Here is a 24,902-nt window from a genome sequence, read left to right as displayed (position 1 = left end):
TGCTAGGTGGGCAGGAGCTGGGACCAAGCAACAGGAACTCACCCCGTTGCGGGGATTCGAACCGCCGACCTTCTGATCGGCAAGCCCTAGGCTCAGTGGTTTAACCCACAGCGCCACCCACGTCCCTGAATTATGAATATTATCTAGTAAATTCATGATTACAATGATATGGAAGAACATTACAGTATATTACTAAAAGGGGTGGGTGTTGTAATATTACAGTAATATTTCCACTGTGAAATATCTCTGTTTAAGATAATACCTTCTCCACGTAAGAAAACACAATCTGGGTTCCTCTTGCATTCCATCTGGGTGCTAATTTTATACACTAGCATCATTTGAAATATTTACTGTCTATCTCTTCCTTCAGCCATCCCAAGAATTCTATTTGAATCTAACCAAATCATTTCCAGTGTTTTCCAGCCTGTATATCAGGGGTGGGCAGACTTCAGATTTGCGAGCTCTGCTTTGGTTTTCACTAGAACCTCAAGAACACCAATTGGAGTTGCTTCCATGTACTTTTGATTGTATTGTTAAACAACTGAGAGTCAGAAATCCTTGCCGATCTCCTCCTGAGATCTACCAGCAGGTTGAGAGGGTTTTCCCCACCACCACCCCTTCTCTAAAGGAGTCCATTTAAAAGAACACAAATCCTTTTTTCAAGGGATTATAGCTTTATCAGGAAACGATAATGATGAATAGTAAATATTGAAAATATGAATAATAAAGTCAAATGCTGAAATTTCAAATTTTTGCCAGAGCATGACATTAAGTTTGCTGGGATTTTTATGTTAATTTGAATGTGGAAATTATGTAATTGAACTAGATAAGTTCACCACCCTTTTTTAAGGTCTGTGGGCACATATAGATTTTTTAAGGGAATGTCATTTCTCTCTCCCCTCTGAGAGAGAGAGAGAGAGAGAGAGAAAGAGAGAGATGCACCTCTACATCTCATTAGACAGGCCACAGTTGCTCTGTCCCAGAATCTTCCACTACTACCACTATTGGGATCCCATTTTCCATCTTGTCCCATTTTCCATTTGTAGCAAATTCTCTGTGCTTAAACTTAATGCAAGCACCATCTCTTTCTACCTGCTAACCAAGCCCCAGCTCCAATTTTACTGCCTATTTCAGCTTCTTGCCAAGTTCAAGTCTCAATAGCTAATATAACAGCAGTCCCTCACCATCTGCACAGCCCTCTCTCTTATGCTGTGTAATTTATTTCCTCTTCTCTCAGGAGCAGCCCTTAGAAAGAGTTCCAACTCACCCTTCTCTGAGCCTAAACCGACTTTGACTAGAACGGTCTTCCTGACTGAATTCATTATAGATGGCCTACTTTTCTAATTGAAACAACAAGATCTTTTTCTCTCCCCCTTAATTAAAATAAACTATAATTGTGAAATACAGCTGGTGGGAACTTTAATTTTTTTTGCAAATCAACGTATAAACTTCTTTTCATGGGTTTTGAATTCTTTGAAGAAAAGTAGAGTTCTGCTGAAATGGTTTTTTAAAAAATGCATGAACATATATATTGCAATCCTAGGGCAGTCAGCTCAGGAGTAAGTGCTAATGAGTTTAATGAGACAAGCTCTCAGAGAAGTGTGTATACAGAATTGCAACATTCGGCAATTATGATCGATGTAAATCTACATAAGCAGTCAATGCTTAAGTTTTTTGGTTGGTTGTTTCAACAGAGTGGTGTCAATATATAATATTACAAAATGCACAGGCATCCTGTCGAGTAAGTTGAGAGCCCATAAGGCTGCAAACAAGACTCCATTCCAGCTATGTGATTGCACCCCAATCTTAAATTTAAATTTTGTAAAAAAAAAATATGTTGTAAACTCTTGCAGGTTATGTTGTATGATTTTAGATTAAAGCTTTCCTTTTACGCTCTGTCATCAATTGTAAAGGCTTTTGGCTACATACAGTAAAATTGACTGACTTGACTGGGACTTGGCTAGACTCATCCGTTAGTATTATGTATCAAGTCACATAAATATCTAGACAGACAGAGCTAGATAGCAGAAGAGGTCAAACTCTTCAGGACCTTGGATAGCTCCCAGATAAGAGAGATACAGTACCACTTTAACAGGGATCAGAGCACTAGTGAGCACCTTTAAATAAGATGGGATGTGTAAACAGTTTGGAATGAGTTTGTACTTCCCCCAAAATAAGTGGTACATAGTCTAGATGTTCTCCTGGATCTAATGCTCTCTGTTGAGATACAGAAGGCTTGCAAATCCAGGAGTGTTTTTAAACTAGTTCAGCCACTGCAACTGTACCTAAAGAAAGAACACCCAGTTTTACTGATACACACCAAGGGTATAATAGACTGTTGTTGTTTAGTCGTTTAGTCATGTCCGACTCTTCGTGACCCCATGGACCAGAGCACGCCAGGCACTCCTGTCTTGCACTGCCTCCCGCAGTTTGGTCAAACTCATGTTCGTAGCTTCGAGAACACTGTCCAACCATCTTGTACTCTGTCGTCCCCTTCTCCTAGTGCCCTCAATCTTTCCCAACATCAGGTTCTTTTCCAAGGATTCTTCTCTTCTCATGAGGAGGCCAAAGTATTGGAGCCTCAGCTTCACAATCTGTCCTTCCAGGGAGCACTCAGGGCTGATTTCCTTATGAATGGATAGGTTTGATCGTCTTGCAGTCCATGGGACTCTCAAGAGTCTCCTCCAGCACCATAATTCAAAAGCATCAATTCTTCGGCGATCAGCCTTCTTTATGGTCCAGCTCTCACTTCCATACATCACTACTGGGAAAACCATAGCTTTAACTATACGGACCTTTGTAGGCAAGGTGACGTCTCTGCTTTTTAAGATGCTGTCTAGGTTTGTCATTGCTTTTCTCCCAAGAAGCAGGCGTCTTTTAATTTCGTGACTGCTGTCACCATCTGCAGTGATCAAGGAGCCCAAGAAAGTAAAATCTCTCACTGCCTCTATTTCTTCCCCTTCTATTTGCCAGGAGGTGATGGGACCAGTGGCCATGATCTTGGTTTTTTTGATGTTGAGCTTCAGACCATATTTTGCACTCTCCTCTTTCACCCTCATTAAAAGGTTCTTTAATTCCTCCTCACTTTCTGCCATTAAGGTTGTGTCATCTACATATCTGAGGTTGTTGATATTTCTTCCGGCAATCTTAATTCCAGTTTGGGATTCATCTAGTCCAGCCTTTCGCAGACTAGACTACTGTAATACTCTCTAGTCTGTAAACATGAACAAGTGCAGAACACAGCCTGAATCTGTCTTGGCCTTGGGATTGGTCTAGGATGCCCTACTCACTGGACTATAAGAAAGATTATTATTGTTGTTGTTTATTTATTTATTTATTTATTTATTTTCTATACCCGAAGGTCTCAGGGCGGTTCACATAAAATATCAAATACATAAAACAAAAACAACCCAATTAAAAAGATATCAGAGCGGGAGGTACCAGAGACAGGGCCTTTTTAGCAATAGCCCCTCAATTGTAGAATATTTCCCCATTTGATTGCTTTAAGTGGTTAAAAGTGGACTTCCTGATTAATGTGTCAATATAAATTGACTTTCCAATTCTGTGTGCACACCTCCAGAGCTGCCTTCCAAGATTCAGAATTGGACTTATTAGTAATACCAAGTAATAGTAATAGGTAGGTGGTAACATTGTTACCTGCCAAGAGAATGGAATGGGATAATTTTATTTTTGTAAAGTGCAACAAAAAGGTTTTTTAAATAAAAAAGTGGCTTGTCAAAGCTTGAAAGTAATTATTTTTCCTTGATTAACATAACAATCACATACATGCAACACGTTTGTAGCCTAAAATGAGTATTTATATATGTTTCACACACACACACACACACACACACACACACACACACACACACACAATTTCTGACAAGGTGTTATATTCATATAATTTATGTATATTGTTTATTAATATTTTATTATTATTAATATTTTATGGACTATCTTACCATTTAAAGAAGGAAAATTTTAAAGTAAGCATCCACTAGCTAAACTTGAATAAGTGCCTTTACCTCATTATATTTAGTTGAATAGATTTACAGTGCAAACCTATATATGTCTACTCAGAAATAAGCCATGTTGAGCTCAATGGGGCTAGCTCCCAGGTATATCATTTCAGCTTAAAATGGATTTGCAGTAAATCTTTTGCATGCTGACCTGGGAGTAAGTCTCATTATGTGCAATGGAGCTTACTCCCAGATTAGTGTGCATAGGATTCCACTATAAATCCCCCACTGGAATAAATAAATCCACTTAGGTTTAGCTGGATCACGATTGTCAAAATAAATACATACACTTGGACTGGAGTGATCAAAATAAATACATATACTCAGTCTCCTCCCATGGTACACATAGTCAAGAATGCCTGTAAATAAAAGGCAGAAAGGTTCAACAGTATTCAGTTATAGCCCCTGAACTTGCTAATCAGTATCAAATCAAGACTATAACCTTGTCAAGGGTTAAAAACCTATCTGTGAGCAGGAAGAATTGGAATGAGCATGCTAAACTCTGTCCCCTGTCACTGTGCCTGTCACATTCCAATTTATGAAGGTCTGAAGCGGAGGCTTCCAGTGCAATTTAGAATACTGCATAACCATGGTTATAAATTGCACAGGGAGCCTCCATTCAGACCTATGCCCTTTATGAGCTGGAGGGTGATGGCAATGGCAACAAGGGGCGGACTGTAACATCTTCACTGTCCTGCTCTCCCTACTCTCATGTGGGTTTTACACATGAACAAAGCACCCAAATAGGGCTCCTCTGCCCCATCCAGCCAAAGTTTATCAATAAATGAATTGAATGGCGTATTGTAAGTTGCCTAATTAGAAATGGCTGAACTACTGTTTAAAGACTTCCATTTGGAGCGAAATGATCACCTCTGGAGAACCATGTTTAAAAATCTTAGGCAAGGGTGAATTGCATGGCAAAGCATCGCCCCTACCCTTCGGTCATCCCCAATACCATGATTAAGAGACATGGCAACCAATATTTAGGTGAAATCAGGTCACACAACTTTATTGACAACAGATGTAAGAGTTTTGATTTAGACATTAGGTAGACTCTACCCCTTCTAGCCTGCCTACCAAGGGAACTTGCATTCCGGGGCCAGATTAGCTTCCATGAGTGAAAGTCCCAACCCTGCACCCCTGACCCAAGGAGATTTGCTAGTTGAGGAAAGAGGGATTGTGTTATTTGTTCTTGAGTGTAGTTCTGTGAAGGGTTACTTTATTAATGTTCAGTATTTATATGTGTGCAAAAAGTTTGTTATTGAATTGGCTTCAGCTAAGTACACCAATTGATATTAATGAACCTGAGTCACGTCTATGAACTTCAACTGATCTTCTGTGAGTAAAACTAGCACTGAATACCACCCAGAATTTATAAACCACTAAATAATGAAGGTTCTCTGGGTGGCCTACTGTGAAAATCATGCAAATCATGCAAAGAAATAAAGCATAACATGGAATCAAAAACAAAATAAAAGCGGTATGGCATAAAGGCAGAGTAAAACCATGTGGGTTTTATGTGAAGGGAAGGATGGGAATGTAGATGCAGGTTTTTATTAAGGGCTTGTGTGCATGGGGTGATGTATGACTTCATGGCATTGCCCTCTGCGGCTTAAGAAAAGTTTTTCAGAAAATAATAAAAATGCTTCAAAAAGATAGACTTTGCAAGAGGTTGGTTATCTTGATTAATAGTTTAGAATTTAGAAGCATATAGTGATATGGATAGGATCTGTTGTCTGGTTTGGACAAGTGTGTAATGTCTAATACAGCCAGCTAAATTCACATTGAAGACTGCTCAACTTAGACATTGTCATGTAGCCTCCCTTGAGAGTTAAGATTTTGGGTTTTGTTTTTTACATTTGTTTGCTTTCTATTACAAGTAGGTAGCCGTGTTTCTATTACAAGTAGGTAGCCGTAGTCGAAACAAAATAAAAAAATTCCTTCCAGTAGCACCTTAGAGACCAACTAAGTTTGTTATTGGTATGAGCTTTTGTGTGCATGCACACTTCTTCAGATACTTCAAATACAGTATCTGAAGAAGTGTGCATGCACACCAAAGCTCATACCAATAACAAACTTAGTTGGTCTTTAAGGTGCTACTGGAAGGGGAAAAAAATTATTTTGCTTTTATTCTTATTTTTAATTCTTATGTATATTTTATGTTCCTATGTTTCTATTTGGCTACAACCTGTATTAAGTTGCCTTATTAATAGATTTGAATGTAAATATTTGACATTTAGAAGTATATGTCCAATTAAATGCTGAGTTTCCCTCAACCTGAAGAGAACAAGGATTGGGGCTGAAAACACAAGGAAAAGTGTGGAGACTGGAAGGCATTTTTTTAAAGCGACTCCTGATATTGTGTCATTTGCAGAAACAGAATGGACATTATTGTTTCTCTGTGAAAACAATGAGTATATTCTAAAGGTAAAGGGACCCCTGACCTTTAGGTCCAGTAGCGGATGACTCTGGGATTGTGGAGCTTGTCTCGCTTTACTGGCTGAGGGAGCAGGTGTACAGCTTCCAGATCATGTGGCCAGCATGACAAAGCCGCTTCTGGTGAACCATGGAAATGCCGTTTACCTTCCCGCCGGAGCGGTACCTATTTATCTACTTGCACTTAGACGTGCTTTCGAACTGCTAGGTTGGCAGGAGCAGGGACTGAGCAACGGGAGCTCGCCCCGTCGTGGGGATTCGAACCACCGATTGACAAGCCCTAGGCTCTGTGGTTTAACCCACAACGCCACCCGCATCCCTCGAGTGTGTTCTAGCTTTCCTCTAATTAGACAGTTTGCCACTGAGTTTGATGGGATGCAAACTTCCTCCACTGTGAGAAAGCATAGGCATGCATCAAGATCATCCTGAAAGCTGTTTCTAGGGCTTTGGAACTCTCTGGTCTGTCATATCTCAGACATAGATATAATGGACTCTCAGGGTTCTTTGTGATTGCTCTGCAGAAACAATAATGCTTGTTTCAGGCTTCCCAAATGCAAGAGGCCCATGCTTCTCATGAGGCTGAGAAATGGAAGTGAAACAGACCAAGAGAAGCATAGCATTTCTACAATAATAACACGAGGAAGGTGTTGCTATAAAAAGCAAGAATGTAATGTGATCCACTTCCAAGCCTGCTATTTTAATGTTGCACTTCAATTGAGGTATCTCAAATGGAATCCCATAGGACACAGACTACATTTCCTCTCTAATAAGCAGCAAACGACCTCACCCTCCTTCCATCTGCTAGCGTACATATAGATTTTTTGCACCGTGAACTGATAATGAGCCTGTAAAATTCAATGCAACTCATAGCAAGTGGGAGCTCCACAAAGGGAATGATAACCAAGTTTACTTGGGGTTGAAGCCAAACATTTCCCAGAATGGTTCGTGCTTTTTGCTAGCAATCACATATTTTTAATCATCAGCTAAAAAAATAAAGATGGCCATAGTGTAGGTTCAGTGAAGTCACTCCAAATATTAGTGGTAAAATTCCATGCTTCCATTCTAATTTTTAGTTGTTGTTGTTGTTATCAACATCACCATACAATACTTTTATACCAGCCTTCAGTTCAAAATTTCTACTGTGCTTTAAAATAACTTCTGTTGAGTGGCCGTCTTCCCTCCTCCTACATTGCCGTGAAGGGCAGGCTACAAGTACAAATAATTAATATAAATTTATTTGTGTTGTTTGTGTGTTTTCAAATGTATAATCTAATCTTCCTTCCCAAATGGAGCTGGAGGTGGGTCAAAATAATATAATTACATTGACTGTAAACTGGCAGGCACCTTTAATGTATACATTTGGGGCAACTTTGTAAAACTTTTTGTTTCAGCTAGCCTATCCAGACATGTAGGTGTCAGCATGTTTTAATCTCCTTTATGGATAATGGTAATTGTGGGCCCATGACCGGTGTGTCCTGGAGAGGGGTGTGGCAGCAGCAAACAAGAATGAAAAATGATACAACAATGTTTTGGAACTGAAAAATGACCGACACTTTATTGGCGGCTAACAGATTGAGGTTGAATCCTGACAAGACAGAAGTACTGTTTGTGGGGGACAGGAAACGGGCAGGTGTGGAGGACTCCCTGGTCCTGAATGGGGTAACTGTGCCCCTGAAGGACCAGGTGCACAGCCTGGGAGTCATTTTGGACTCACAGCTGTCCATGGAGGCGCAGGTCAATTCTGTGTCCAGGGCAGCTGTTTATCAGCTCCATCTGGTATGCAGGCTGAGACCCTACCTGCCTGCAGACTGTCTCGCCAGAGTGGTGCATGCTCTAGTTATCTCTCGCTTGGACTACTGCAATGCGCTCTACGTGGGGCTACCTTTTGAGGTGACCCGGAAACTACAACTAATCCAGAATGCGGCAGCTAGACTGGTGACTGGGAGCGGCCGCCGAGACCACATAACACCGGTCTTGAAAAATCTCCATTGGCTCCCAGTTCATTTCTGAGCACAATTCAAAGTGTTGGTGCTGACCTTTAAAGCCCTAAATGGCCGCGGTCCAGTATACCTGAAGGAGCGTCTCCACCCCCATCGTTCTGCCTGGACACTGAGGTCCAGCACTGAGGGCCTTCTGGCGGTTCCCTTGCTGCGAGAAGCCAAGTTACAGGGAACCAGGCAGAGGGCCTTCTCAGTAGTGGTGCCCACCCTGTGGAACACCCTCCCATCTGATGTCAAAGAGAAAAACAACTACCAGACTTTTAGAAGACATCTGAAGGCAGCCCTGTTTAGGGAGGCTTTTTAATGTTTAATAGATTACTGTATTTTATTTTTCTGTTGGAAGCCACCCAGAATGGCTGGAGAATGGCTGGTATAAATAATAAAAAAATATTATTATTATTATTATTATTGACTACAAATGTTGGTAGGATATGTATGTAGGCTCAGGCATTGTGTATGTATCCTGAATCAGCCTCCTGTCCAAAGGCTGATGTTGAACAGAGTCATGCTGTGGTTAAACCACTGAGCCTAGGGCTCGCTGATCAGAAGGTCGGCGGTTCGAATCCCTGCGACGGGGTGAGCTCCCGTTGCTTGGTCCCAGCTCCTGCCAACCTAGCAGTTCGAAAGCACGTCAAAATGCAAGTAGATAAATAGGAACCGCTACAGCAGGAAGGTAAACGGCGTTTCCATGTGCTGCTCTGGTTTGCCAGAAGCGGCTTTGTCATGCTGGCCACATGATCTGGAAGCTATACGCCGGCTCCCTCGGCCAATAATGCGAGATGAGCGTGCAACCCCAGAGTCGGTCACGACTGGACCTAATGGTCAGGGGTCCCTTTACCTTTACCTTTAAGATGTGGGTCAACTGAGCTGACCTCAAGTCTACCATCTGAGAGTTCTATGGACTGTCAACTCTCTAGCTGTGCTGCTGAGACTGAATTTTACATCCAGACCCCTTGACCAGGGTACCCTGAGATATCACCATGCTCTGTTGACAGTGTTGCTGGCACCCAGCACAGCTGGCTTAAATATCACAGTAGTGGACTAGAGTGAAGCCTTGCTCCTTCCTGTTCACCACCGAAGCCCCGCCCTGCAGGAAGGCCTTCATTGGCCAATATAAATTTAAACTTTTGGTGGCCTATTCCATCGTTCCCTGTGGCTGGCTGGAGTCAAAGCAAAACAGCTGGCTACAAGGGAGGTTGGGGGCATCCCCACCCCAAGGAGTCTGCTGGGCTGCAACCATTGCTTCCCTTTAAAAGTAAGCAGTAATTATTTTAAAATATTTTGATGGGCAATTTAAATATTTCTTGTAAACCATGTTAAGGTTTTACTACAACTGTAGCCTTATTAGCTTCCAAGGGTCATTCAAGTTGCGCCCAGGCAGGGACAGAGACAGCCAATAATGACACCGGGGGTTGAATTCAGAGAAAGAGTTTAATTCTTAAATTTAAGAGACTCTTGGTGGTCAGCTCCACGACAAGAGTAAAGAAACACAAATTTGCAAAGCTTCTTATACACTTCTTGGGCTCCTTTCCCCCTCCTCTGTAAATGTGCACACGCAAGGGGCTCACAAGTACATCTAAGGAAGATCCGTGTCCAGTCCTGTGCATAAACACATGCTGACTCATGCTACCCCGGTAGCATCCTCACCCGGCCTTGAGGGGGGGGGGCTTGAGTCCTTGACTATCCTGTCTGTTCTTTGCTTCAGACTGCTAGCATCAGACAAGACAGTCATCCGGCCTTGATAGCAAGCTGGGCATCCTGTTCCTTTTGCTTACATTCCACTTTGGCACACAGAGAGAGGCAAAGAAAAATCACTTTAAGCAAGACATCCCAGGGATATTGGGGGGGGGGGGCTAAGCCATACAATCAGACTTATACAATGCAACTACAGTATATGATCAGATTTAGCTCCATGATACAATTGACAAACCCCTCCCTTCACAACCAAGTGGTATATAAGTTTTGTTAAATAAGTATAAAACAATTAAAGGTATGACATATCGCAGACAGACGTTAAAACCAACCGTGGTAAAACAGTTTATGGCAGGGGATGGGGAATAGTTAAAAAAGTAAAATACAGAATTAAAATTGATCATAGCAGAAATACACCCAAGGCTAAAAATATGGGGGGAACAAAGGATAAGATTTTTGCCTGGTGCCTAACAAATGTAAATGCAGACTGGCTTCTGTAGGGAAAGAGTTCCACCAGCATGGTACCACAACCAAAAGGCCACCCCAATCCTTCTTGTAGTTTCACACTTCCCACACTGTTCTCTGTTAAAATGAAATAATGAAATACATTTTGAAATGCTGCGTATTTTGAGAGAACAAATGCATCTGTAAGTGTGTATTTTGAGAGATAATGCATGTGTATTTTGAGAAGAAATGTGCTTAGAGATATGTATTTATATACATATGTGGGATCTGTCCATGCAGAAAGGGGACGGAATTACAAAACGATTTCAAAAGTCATAGAGACCGGAAATAGACTGATTCACCCACACTTGGTATGCTTCTCAGACTATAGCTATGCTACATAATTAAATTGTTTCCCAACTATGTTAAGTAGCATAGTTTTCTGGAATAAACCTGGGAATTGGTTTGGTGAGACGGTGGAGAATTTTCCCTAGTGACCCCCTGTCCCTTATAGGAACATAGAATGTTGCCTTACACCGAGTCAGGCCAGTGATCCATCTATGATCCACTGGCTGGCAGCAGCTCTCTGGGTTTTCAGGCAGGGGTCTCTTCCAACCCTACCTGAAGATGTCAGGGAGATTGAACCTGGAAGGTTATGCATGCAAAGCCCATACAGGTAGACAATTCCCATGGTTCCCTGGACAGAGGGACTGACTATGAAATCAGATTAAGTCTGCAGTATAGATATGTCCTTGAGTGTGTAGAGGGAAATGCAGCAGTGAGCTCTTGGTTCCATAGGGCACACCCATTTGTCATCTCCCCCCACTTTGCTTCAGCCTTAGGCAAAATGGAAAACAGCTCTACCCCACATTATTTGATAAACCAGCATCCTAGCATCTGTTTCTCACAGCTGTAGCACAAAGTCAAGACAGATGGCTGATATCACCCCGCTGTACCACTTTACAAGGTCAGCAAATTTGGGGGCAAACTTTCATAGCCTTATTCACCTTTGTGTTCAAGAATATATAAATCTCCAAAATGCAAATGAATAACAAAAATGAAAGAAAGAATGAAAGCATTTAAATGCCTTCTCAATGTTACTAATTGACCTTATGCTAATTCGATGAGTAGTAGACTCACATGCCACTACCAGAGGATAGAAATGAATGAGGAAGAAACCCACCTCTAAAATCTTAATTATATTTGAAATACGTGATTAGTTTATTTCTAGTGCCCTCAAACCTCTGCAGCAATGAGCTTCGCCTGGAGATTTCCGAATGTGCTAGGAACTTGCTGTGCAACAACAGTAACATTTTATGGGGTAATCTACCTTGAAACCTCCACAGAAAAGATATTCAAAGTCACATTCGTTTCTGGATCTATTATTGATTGAGTAATTATTTTCACAAGATGAAGCTCAGCGAGTCTTTTTTCTTTGGTGTACCAACATGGAAGAGAGTCCCTAAGAGCAGGCAGCAGAAAGGAACCTTGCCTTACAAGCTCCCCAGCCACCCTTTGAAAGACAATATTTACATGATGCTCAAAGCATGGTAGGCTGTGGTTCTAGAATTAGAATTCTGGACTGCAAGTGGGGGCAATGGTCATATATTTAAATATTCCCTCAGGTAACAACTATTTATAATGAAAACAGATTAACATTTTTAAAGCAGAATTTCATGAGCCAAACTTGAATGTCAAAATTTAGCAGAACTTTATTTTGGTTGCAAGGGCTAGTAAGAAATGATGCAAAATGATTTGTGGCTATCTTAAGGCTACTAGATAAAGTCCTGTTCTGTTTCCCAGACTTTCCTCTTAACAGCAATCATGTTACTCTCCACTCTGGCACCCATATTGCCCAATCTCTCTTTAAAATTGTAAATCATCTTAAAGGGAATTTGTATTCCATCGGTGTGTGCATTATTACATCTCTATGCTGTTGACATTTTGGATGCAATCCTAAATCCAGGGGTTCACACCCCTGTTTAGTTTTTGTGCTCACTTGACTGGCTAATTGGAAACAACTTGATCGTTGTTTTTGCTGCTTTTAAAAAGTTGCTTTTGCTGCTTTTAAAAAGTTATTGTTCTGGTATGTTTTGCATTTTTAATGCTGATAGACCTTGTTTTTGTTATGCTTTTTGCACACCACCTAGGTAAAATGTGTTTACTCAAGAGCCACTTCTAATTATATAAAATTCCTTACATGTGTCCATTCAAAAGAAAGTCTTAAGTGCTACTGGACATCTAAAGCAAACTACTGTACCTACCTTACACCAAGCTGTGGGGGGGGGATTGTTGGGTGATAACGCTGAGGCCGGTGCCTCCCCCACCACCACCAATGCAGCGTCACCCGGGATTCATCACTCCAGTCTCCCGTCACACTCATGTGACCCATATCCAAGGACATGAGCACATGACTAGCAAACAGAAGCCCGGCCTTGAGGAGTAATATCTAAGCCTAATTTATTGCAAATTAAATCAAATGTAACAGAACAAATTAAAACATGGCTCCTCTCTCTGTCTTTCTTCCTCGGAGAGAGAACTGCAAAAGCAATAGCTATACAGAGTGGAAACAGCATATCTCCCTTTCCGCTCACAAGACTCCAATAATCAGTGCTGGAATGTAAACAGACATGTGACATGTAACAATCCCACACATCTGCAGCATGGGAGGAATGGAATTCTCAACAGGAATATCCAGAAATATCCCTGCACCCACCTCTCCTGGCTAAGATGGCCTCCCACTGGCTGCCAAATATGCAGAAGGGAGGGTATGGAAGGTCTGAACAGGATTCCAAGTAGATTTCATTGCCGTCTCTCACAATCCAGGTCTGAGCATTCTTCTCTCTCCCCCGCCCCAACTTCCCCACTGGCTGCCATGTGCAACAGGGATGTAGATGTGGCAGTGGCCTGCTGGTGCGGGGGGTGGGGGGTGGATTGCAGCTTTCCTCTCAGGTATTTACAACTGCAGTCTCAGAGAGAGTCCTTCCCTCAGAGGTCACGTCATGCACAGTTTTAGAGATGTTACAATAAAGATAATAACAGTGATCTAATGGTGATAGCATGACTATCAAGGGATTTCACGGGGGTGTTACATAAGGAGAAAAATTCACAAATGCAGGATGATTGGCTGCAGGGTTCTTGGCACTTGAAGTAATGTTTTCCTTTTCCTTTTGCAAACACTATATTTCCCTCCTGGAACAGATGAAGTGCATATGCTTTGAAATCAATACTGCATCCAAAAACATTGTTGGTGGAACCAAGGGATGCATAATCAGCCCACTATGTTCTTCGCCAAACAAATTGATTTTCAGCACTTTCCCCCACTCGCTTCACTAGCTGTAAGCATTAAAGAAAATATCCCTTGCTTCCTGGCTCGAACGTGTTTGCATTTTACATGGTGGCATTTCGCCTTGCCTTTTATGACCGGCCATATTTTAAGAACCAATAATGATATAATGTGAATAACATTTAGGTTATTTTATTTAATCACAACCTGATTTCCTGGCATTGTGTTGTTCTTTAGCCGGTGCATATTTTCCTTGGTACTGAAAAAGGCAGACAAATATTTTTCTGCATCAGCTCTTCAAGCCAATGAGATGAGCCTTTGTGAAGGAAAACATCTGATGGAAGTGAATATATGTAGTAATTTACTGCACGAGGACAGTTGGGCTAAAAGAAATTATCCCAACAGGATGTGATGATATTGGGAAAGTCAGATTAGATCATTTAATGAAGATCAGATACGAGGCCAGTATTTGTAGCAAAAATGCTGCAAGCCAAGTCCAAAGTATGAGATAATACCACACTAGTCAATATTCACATAGATGTGACTTGTGTGATTTTGCATCCAGCCTACTGAGCCAGGTAGCAAGTACGGCAGTAGTACAATTCTGGAGAGGCAGATAGTAGCAAGGTCCTAAACATCAGCCAGGGATGGGGAACACATTGTTCTCCAGATGTTGTTGGACTCCAATTTCCATCGGCTCTAGCTAGCATAGCCAAAGGGCACAGGTTATGGGAGTTGTAGTCCCAACAACAGCTGGAAGGCCACAGGTTCCCTGTTCCTGCCATAGGTCATAGCCAGTCTTGAAGCCTTCTTGCAACTCAAAAGGTGTGCCACAAACTTCCAGCCTCCATGCTACTTCTCATATGCACTAAGGTTAATTAATTTCAATGGGTCTACTCTGACTACTTTGCATGTATTCCTTGACCCTACTGTATATTCAGTACAACTTTCTAAATGCATGAATATTTAAACTTACAGTTTCCTGTGCACCTAATTCACAATTCTTTCCTTCCAAGCAAGCTGAAGGAAAACTCTTGTAGTTCTACTATATAAAACTAAGGATATTTTTAATACTGCCTGACTGAATGACAGTTCCTACCTTCAAACCAATTATTTTTCAATTAGCAAGTATAATTAATTTTCACACTTCATATACTCACATGAGAATGACAGAAACACTTAAATGTTCATTGAAACTGCCAATGCAGGAAGCAAAAAAAATCAACAAAAGGGATCTGTTCACCCCCATCCTAAAATAGATCCCCCCTCTGCCTGATCTTCCAGCATATTTATTACTTCCAGGTATGTAAAATTATTGTCGGATTCTGTGGACTAGCTCACAAAATGTGCATTTTCCAGGCAGGAGGGGTGAGCACATGACAGGCTGCAATATGTGATCAGTGGAATGTCTTGGCATGGGTAGGTCACTAATTGTGTAGACCTGTTTTCAAGGATCTAAACCAGTCTGATCTATATGCACATTTAGTGTAATTCATTCAACTAAATCAGGCATGGCCAAACTTGGCCTTCCAGCTGTTTTGGGACTACAGTTCCCTTCATCCCTGACCACTGGTCCTGTTAGCTAGGGATGATGGGAGTTGTAGTTCCAAAACAGCAGGAGGTCCAAGTTTGGCCATGCCTGATCTAAATGGATAGCCAGTCTTACGACCACAAAAGCAGCCAGTGTAGCAGAGAGCAGCTATTTCGGCTAATACCACAAATTTTTGTACATGATCAGGAAGATGCTTATACTGAATTCTCTCTGAAGCACTAAACCGATGCATGGAAAGTAAATGTTAGGTTGCAGATTGGAACTCACATAACTGAATATACCTTTATTCAAAATATTGAATCTGCATTTCCAAACATGGAAATCTAGCATATCAGAATTCTTTCTGTTGCCATCTGGTGTGGGTTTTTTATGTGCAGCGAGCAGTTGTTTTTAAAGTACAGGAGCATCCAGTCATGTGTGAACATCCCACATGCAATCTGACATTGTGCACCTCAATGCCTCTATGAAAAAGGGGCCCGAATATATAGTAGAAAGGTCCACATATGATATTCCGGAAGTCCATACTTAACCTGAAGCGAACTTAACCTGGAGCGAACTTTCCCATTGAAAGTAATGGAAAGTGGATTAATCCGTTCCAGACGGGTCCGCGGAGTAATAAAACTGAAAATACTCAAACCGAGGTGTACTTAAACCAAGGTATGACTGTACAGTAGAAATCACCCTATCTGTGTGGTCCCATTTTATATTAGGTCAGTAACACTATATTATTCTACTTTTACAGTAGCCAAGATTTATTTCCTCTGTCAGAGACAGTATGACTTCGAATACCAGTTGTTGTGAACTGCAAGTGGACAGTGTGTTGTTACAGTCAAGTCCTGGATCAGGGCCTGTGGTCTGATCCAGCAGGGATTTTCTTAACACAGGCGACTCTGCAGGGTATCTCCTTGTGCTGCTCCAGTCCTGACAGGAACTTGATAAAGTCACATGGTAAGAGTATCTGAAGCGGTCATTCCTTGTAGCACTGCTGCCTGAGCAACCTGGAGGGTCAAGGAATTATGGTGAGTGGATGCATGAGACAAACTACAGCAGCTCCCATGCTATAAGGCAGGGGTAGCCAATGTACCCTGCAGACTCCTAGTCCCATCATCCCCCAGCCAGCATAGTCAATGGTTAGGGATGATGGAAATTGTAGTTAAGCAGCATCTCGGGGTACCACATTGCCTATCTCTGCTGTTCACCTTTCCTCTAGTGGCCATGATGTGACCGTAGAGTTCAAAACATGAGTTCCAAACTTTATTGTATTTGTCGGTGCGTCATGAAAGTTCAGTGCTTGCTTTACAACAAGGGTCATGTGCCCTGCTCTTAGATCAACAGCTAAAAAGCACCTTCCCTGTGTTTTCTTTAGTGGAGATGTATTAATGAAGCCAAGTTTGGACCCTCTAACCAAGTTTGGATTTCTGCTAAGCAGGGTCTCTCATTACACTGACACAGTTATCACAGAGAAGCTTGTAGCTGCACAGCTAATTGCTCTCCTCTTTCCAAACAGATGCTGGGTGACCTTTAAATATCACAAAGGCTAAGTAGCAAAGGGAGAATAATAATGATATTATAATTGATTTGTGAATTATTGAACAGGGTGACTAAATGCTTGCAGCAGCAACCTTTTTCTTTGGGGAAGAGATCTTTCTTGGATGTGTGTGTGTGTGTCCACTTAGCTAGAGAGTCTTAAGGCTATCATTGTCTCAAACAATTTAGCAACAAAATTAAGGAGTGGGTTCAACAAACTGGTTCCACTAGCAGAAGCCTGCACAAGGAATCCCACTAAAATAATGGAGCTTTCCCACCTCTCTTCTGTCCATGTGCCTACCTGAAAGTTGTCTCAATGGCTAAAGAGAACCTTCAGAACAGTGTGCAGGGAGAGGAAAGAGAATATAATTCCACTATATTCTAACCCAGGCATCCCCAAACTTTGGCCCTCCAGATGTTCTGGACTACAATCATCCCTGACCACTGGTCCTCTTAGCTAGGGATCATGGGAGTTGTAGGCCAAAACATCTGGAGGGCCGCAGTTTGGGGATGCCTGTTCTAACCTATGAGGGTGTTTGTGTTTGTGTGTTTGGAGAATTCATTAGTACAAGAAGTAATGATATCTACTAGATTATATGGCTTTAAAGCAGGATTTGACAAAATTGTAGGTAAGCACAGATAAAAGTTCAGATGTGTGAATTTCAAAAGATGGTTGTGCTTTAGAAAGTGTGAATTTGATAGATTTTCCTTTCAGTGTGAACTCAATCAATTTCCCCCCTCACTTCTAAATTTATATAAAATTGCTCAAATATATGTACAGAGCTCCCTCCCTTCCAGTGGATCCACAGTAGCTCTCTGCACATGATCAGGAACCTTGCCAAGGTTCTACACATGTTCTGTTGAGCACATGCAGATAGTCCGAGGAGTTCCCTCCACACATGCGTTTATTTTATGCTAGACTGAATGAAAAGAACTCAGTTTTGGGTTTGAAATAAATTTGGAGTCAGGCCTTATCTCAGCTCCCTCCTCCTTGCTGCCTTTGAACTACTTGCCCTATTTCTACAGCGGTTTGGATTTTAAAATATGGTTAATTAAATGATTTAAAAGAATGGTGCACTAAAAAAAAAGCTGTCATTTCCTTAGCTGTCTATAACCCAATTTAAGTGCTCAGTGGAAGTAGCACATCTGTTTCTCAAGACAATTAAGTTATTAGTTACAGATTAATTTAATAAGCCTGACAGATGATCCAAGAATCGTGAGGCATAATCAATAAACCTGGAATGCAAGGAATGGAAATTGGTTTTGGAACATTAGCAAAACTGTGCCGCTGAAAGATGGATTTATGCACAAGTGCTGCACTTAATAAGAAATCTCAGGGGAGCGGAGGTGTGTGTTCCTGCAGGTCCTATAGATTACATTGAAGACAGAAATATTGTTAACATTTAAATAAATATAGCTAGCTTGCACGAAGACAAAGGCAGCCCATCAGCCATGTGATACAACCTGCCAAGTACTTGGCCATGATCCTCACAATCCTACCCCTGCAGTTCCAGGAAGTAAAAATTATATATATATATATATATATATATATATATATATATATATATATATAAAACCAGGAAGTTAGCAGGCTCCATATAGGCTGCCATTCATGGCTGGTGGGGCAGTGTTCAGCTTCAAGTTCTGGTATATGTGCTTAAAGGTTTACGGGTGGATATAAGAAAAGCCATACTAGGACAGAAAAACAACCTCCCCAATGGCATGTGCACACAAACTGTTGTGTTTCATAAGAAGCTATCAGCCTTTACAACACTGTGAAAGCAAAAGGGGAAGATGTCCCTGATATTAGCAGAACTACGAAAATTCAGAGAGGGTTGCAAAGCTCCCGTCCAGTCTTGTGTCTTGTCTATTCTGGCAGGCAGTAGCTGTCCAAGGTCTCAGTCAACAAAGTCTTGTCCAGCTTCCTTTCACGTGAGACTTCTAGGTGCAGATGTTGGGGACTGAATAGAGGGGTTGCTTCTACCTGCCTCACCCCAAAACATACTGATGGACACAGACAAGCAATGACAAAATCAAAAGAGAAGGACTTCCAGCAACAGCGGAAGAGGAGAGGAGGGGGGAATGATAACAATGTTGTTGTTGTTGTTGTTGTTGTTGTTGTTGTCATCATTAATCTGATGATGATGATGATGATAAACTTTTATATTTCACCTTCCAATATTCAAGGAAGAGGAGCAACACAATGACAGGAAATGAAGGCATTTTGAAATATTTATCCAAATGACCACAGCAGACATTACAAAGGAAAGAATACCCATTTTAGAAATACCAACCTTAGCAACAACAAAAAACTAGACGTCTGTGTGTTAATTGGAATGGGACCCAGGACTCATGAGTGAGTACCGCAGGGGCAATGATGGTGGCAGTAGATCCTCTTTAGAAGTCTGTTGTGTGATTTTAATATGACATATTAATGCCACTGATCCCACAATAAACTTCACCTGCAAGTACCTTAAGTTAGAGTTCCTTTTGCGCACAAAGTTTTTTGCACCAACTACACAATCTCATCTACATGACGTCATTGGCATCAAAATGCCAGCCCTTCTGCTATTTAATCTGGATTTGGCCTTCCTGAAGAAAATGCATTCTCTTCCTTGACATTTAATCCAGATTTGAGGGAAATGCAACAACAACAACAACAACAACAACAACAACAACAACAACATTTAAAAGCCGCTTGACAAAAACTCTGTCACATATTAAGCTCTAATAGAGAAGCACCCTTAGTTAGGGGACTATTTTGCTGTCCTCCCCCCCCCCCCTGCCATGGACACTATATAGTGGGAAAGCAGAATAAAACTCCTCTTTTAAAGAAATAAAATCTGCTGGGTCATAGTCCCTTTGGCTGCCTTCATCCATCTTGGGATGCTCTGATATCACAGGGAGCCTGGGTAGGATGAGGCAGATAAGTGCAAAGAGGGGATTTTGAATGCTACTTTTTAAAACATTACCACTGACTTCTGAAATAACCCATTTTGAACTTTCAGTGAAAGTTGTCAGTTGCCAATTGCCACTTATGGTATGTGATCAATGATGTGCAGAATACCTTCTTGCCAAAGTCAGCAATTTCCAACTTTAGAAGGAGCAGGAGGAATTCTTGCTGAGGATTGATTTGCATTAAAAGAGGGGAAGGGAGAGAGCAAAATCCCAGAGGCTAGGATGTGTCACAGATGCAAATTAACATAGAATCAGAGAAGAAAAATTAAAACGTCACGCTTCACTTCCGATGCTATGCTTACAGTTATGTTTATTTCCTCTGTTTATTCATGCAGTACCTAACACGCTTGAGAATGCCAAGGTAAGTGCTATTCTTGTTCATTAACACATTACATGGATCAGTGCTCTCATGATATGCACGGTGAACACAAGTTTTTCTATTATTTTCTGCTTTGGTCTGGCTTGTTGACTTGAGTGAGTCTTCAAGAATAACCTGTAAGATAAGACTAAAATCCCTGGTACAACTTTGAATGCTCAAAATCTGAATCTCACATTGTTCTGTTGAAGTAACGGTTCAGTCATAACCACATTGTATACCGGTACTTGCTGGATTTTACATCTATACCTTCAGTTCAAAGTCTCAGAAAAGTGGATTCAAACGATAATAACCATATAGCCTTGGGCCAGGCTTGTCTGAAAACAAGTCATCCCAAAGGTCATTTCCTCCAGGAATGACCAGGTTGTATAACTTCTAGTTTATGTTGTCTGTTGAACTATGGAATACAGGAGCCGCACAGAGGTTGGTGACTTAACTGGTTTACTCACAGAGTGCTACACAGCTTCCCAGAAGTAAATTGTACAGTGTACAGCGGTCATTGAAACTTGGCACGGAGGAGTGCCTATGAATCAAGAGCTATCCTGTTTACCTGTATTTATAGCACTTTTATCCTGATTTGCTTGCACAAAGCATATCTGAAGGTTAAATTATACCCGGTCTTTATTGATCATTCATTCTGATTTGTTTGAGGGGCAGTTATACAACAATGAACATACACGCTGACTTGCTGTGAGATGTTTATATGTCTTCCTGTTAGTCATTTGTTCACCCCACACTTTTCAGTGCATTTCCCCATCATTTTCTCAAATTGTAAAACAGAAAAGAAAAAAGAGAGAATCAAGATTCTTTTTTAAAAGTGGATTTGTTGTGCTGGGGTGACAGAACCTGTTAGGTAAAAAAAACAAAAAGGTAAAGGACCACTGGGCGGTTAGGTCCAGTCAAAGGCTGGGAGAGGTGCGCATCTCACTTCAGACAAAGGGAGCTGGCATTTGTCCACTAGGGCAGTTCATAAAAAACTTTTTTTTAAAAAAATGCCTGCTCCAAAGGTCTTACCAATCTCATGCATATCTTGACCCTGCTCCACTGAAAAGCATTGTGTATTCAGTAGGGCAGTTCATAAAAAAACTTTTTTAAATAAAAAAAATGTCTGCTCCAAATGTCTTATCTTACTACACTGGGAATCGTATAGCTATATCTGAAATTTCATGCATATCAGTTAATATCTTGACCTTCCTCCATGAAAATAGCTGTTTTGTTGTTGTAGTTTAGTCATTTAGTTGTGTCCGACTCTTCGTGACCCCATGGACCATAGCACGCCAGGCACTCCTGTCTTGCACTGCCTCCCGCAGTTTGGTCGAACTCATGTTCGTAGCTTCGAGAACATTGTCCAACCATCTCGTCCTCTGTCGTCCCCTTCTCCTAGTGCCCTCAATCTTTCCCAACATCAGGGTCTTTTCCAGGGAGTCTTCTCTTCTCATGAGGTGGCCAAAGTATTGGAGCCTCAGCTTCACGATCTGTCCTTCCAGTGAGTACTCAGGACTGATTTCCTTAAGAATGGATAGGTTTGATCTTCTTGCAGTCCATAGGACTCTCAAGAGTCTCCTCCAGCACCATAATTCAAAAACATCAATTCTTCGGTGATCAGGCTTCTTTATGGTCCAGCTCTCACTTCCATACATCACTACTGGGAAAACCATAGCTTTGACTATATGGACTTTTGTCGGCAAGGTGATGTCTCTGCTTTTTAAGATGCTGCCTAGATTTGCCGTTGCTTTTCTCCCAAGAAGCAGGCGTCTTTTAATTTCATGACTGCTGTGTCACCATCTGCAGTGAAATAGCTATATAATCCCTAGTGTAGTAAGATAAGACTTTTGGAGCAGGCATTTTTTTAAAAAAAAGTTTTTTATGAACCGCCCTATTGTCCACAGGCAGCTTTCCAGGCCACCATGACTAAACCGCTTCTGGCGCAACGGAACACTGTGACGGAAGCCAGAGTGCATTGAAATGCCATTTACCTTCCTGCTGCAGTGGTACCTATACATCTACTTGCCCAGGTGTGTTTTGAACTTCTAGGTTGGCAGGAGTTTGGACAGAGCAATGGGAGTTCACCCCGTCACAGGGATTTGAACCACCAACCTTCCAACTGGCAAGCCCAAGAGGCTCAGTTTAGACCACAGCACCACCCACATCCCAAACAGAACCTGTTAACTATCCCCCATAGGTGGCAATCTGTAATATCTGAGATTTAGAGTTTAAAAAAGAAAGAAAGAAAAAGTGGCCAAAGTCAGTTAAGGTAGAAATGGTAGTGGTTGATTAAATACCGCAGGAAGGTCAGCATTATTAGTGCCTTATTCACACCCCAGTGATGTTAATGGGAACAATTCCAATTAGTACCAGAGATGTTTTATCAACTGTTTCTGATAAACACCTCCTTAAACCCCTTTCGACTGTGAGCCTCTTCATTAATCATTTCTATAGAGCCCGGATCTTAACACAGTGGTATCTGTTTAATAAAAAAGAGTTTGGTCTAAGTCCATCAGTTTATTCTGTCATATTTATTTAGGAGATGTGTGGTGAACTGATGAAGAGAAGGTATAGCTCAATAGGGGGGGGGAACTATGCAAGATGTTATATTGATTTTGATAGGAACAAATGCACAGAAGGTAGGTGCTATCACATCAGGAGAATACCAGAGGCATCGCTGCTGTGCAAAGCAGAAGGCTAAATCAAAATAATTATATTTTGCTCTTCAGTAACCCATGAACTGGTGTAATTATAAAGGCTTCAATATTCTGGTGTCAGAACTCTGCAATAAAAATATGTAAGAGTGCAGACAAGCAATTCAATTATCTAAGCAACCCCTAAAGAGTCTTAGTTAGGAGGGGAAGTGAGAGAAAGACAAAAGGAGTCATTTTAAAATGCAGTAGAAGATCACTGATCAGAGCTTTGGTCTATACAACAGATGAAACAAGTAGTGGGTTTTTTTATTCATAAAATGCATTTCTGTGCAGCTCAGATTCATTTATCCAAATATGCCCTTTCTATTTTTAAAAAGTCTTCCCTATTGCCTGCCCCATGAACTGGTAAGAAGAGCAAATTCAGCTGCTCGCTTTCCTGTTCCGTTTGTGTAGGAAACCTTTCCTGAACCCACACCCTACTTCTCAAAGATGATGTTCAATTCAATGAGATCTTCTCTATAAATATATTTCTTAGATTATATGAGGAAAAGGGGATCTGAGGCCCTCCAGGTGTTGGTGGGCTCTAACTCCCATCATCCTCAGACAGCCTGGACAATGGTGAAGGATCAAGATCAACATTTGGATGACCACAGCCCTGTGTGGACCAGTCCTTGGAGGTGCTGAGAGCATAGTTGAGACTTTGTAATTATTGCTGCTGCAGTTCCCACAGCTAGCAAGGCAAGCAGCTTTTTTTTTAAAAAAAACAAACAAACAGTGACTTTCCTTATCAGCTGTGGGAACAAACACTCTATAGAAAAGACCCAGATAGATGTGCAGTTACTTCGCAAATGTATAAACAGCTCCTTTGTATCACTGAACCATTGACTTCAAGCAACAAAGGTTCTGGCTTACACTGTTGGAAGAGGGTCAAATTAGCATCATATATGGCAACGCCTATCTATCTATCTATCTATCTATCTATCTATCTATCTCTATCTATCTATCTATCTATCTATCTATCTATCTATATCTATCTATCTATCATCTATCTATCATCTATCAATCTCTATCTATCTCTATCTATCTCTATCTATCTCTATCTCTAGTTACAGGTAGGTAGCCATGTTGGTCTGAGTCGAAGCAAAATAAAAAAATTCCTTCAGTAGCACCTTAAAGACCAACTAAGTTTATATTTTGGTATGAGCTTTCGTGTGCATGCACACTTCTTCAGATAGGTTGATGGACTTCCATTTCATGCGGCTCAATGTGGTGCCTTCCATAGTTCTAGTTACAGGTAGGTAGCCGTGTTGGTCTGAGTCGAAGCAAAATAAAAAAAATTCCTTCAGTAGCACCTTAAAGACCAACTAAGTTTATATTTTGGTATGAGCATGCACACGAAAGCTCATACCAAAATATAAACTTAGTTGGTCTTTAAGGTGCTACTGAAGGAATTTTTTTATTTTATCTCTATCTCTATCTTTCTCTGTCTGTCCATCATCATCTATCGATAGTTGGGTGTTGCCATATATGATGCTAATTTGACCCTCTTCTCTCAGTATAACCTTACACTGCATTAATATGACATCACCTTTCAGCATCTGTTAGGATTCACAGCCAGAAGGCGACAAACAAGCTGGGGGGGGGGGAGGTAGAAATAGGCTGGCTTCTCAAAAGTCCTTGTTTAACTTTTATTTTTTATCACAACACTTGGAGCACGAGGCCCCTTAAACTTGAAAAATGGAATTGATATGGAAGGTTCCCTCCACCTCACCCTCATCGCCTCACTGGCGTGCCTTTGGCTGTGTCCTCAGGTCGTCAAGCTGTCCAGCACTTTTTTAGTATTTCCATTCATATTGATTTCCCCTCCATTTTTAATAAAGTCACTAAATCCGTATCAGTGCCCTTATGCATAATTCAGCATCTCTTGACACCAAAGGCAGCTAAATAAAGGAAGCGATATCACTCCCATTAGA

Source organism: Zootoca vivipara, chromosome 1 (genome assembly GCF_963506605.1).
Source record: "Zootoca vivipara chromosome 1, rZooViv1.1, whole genome shotgun sequence".
Classification (NCBI taxonomy): Eukaryota; Metazoa; Chordata; class Lepidosauria; order Squamata; family Lacertidae; genus Zootoca; species Zootoca vivipara.
This window is presented reverse-complemented; position numbering follows the sequence as displayed.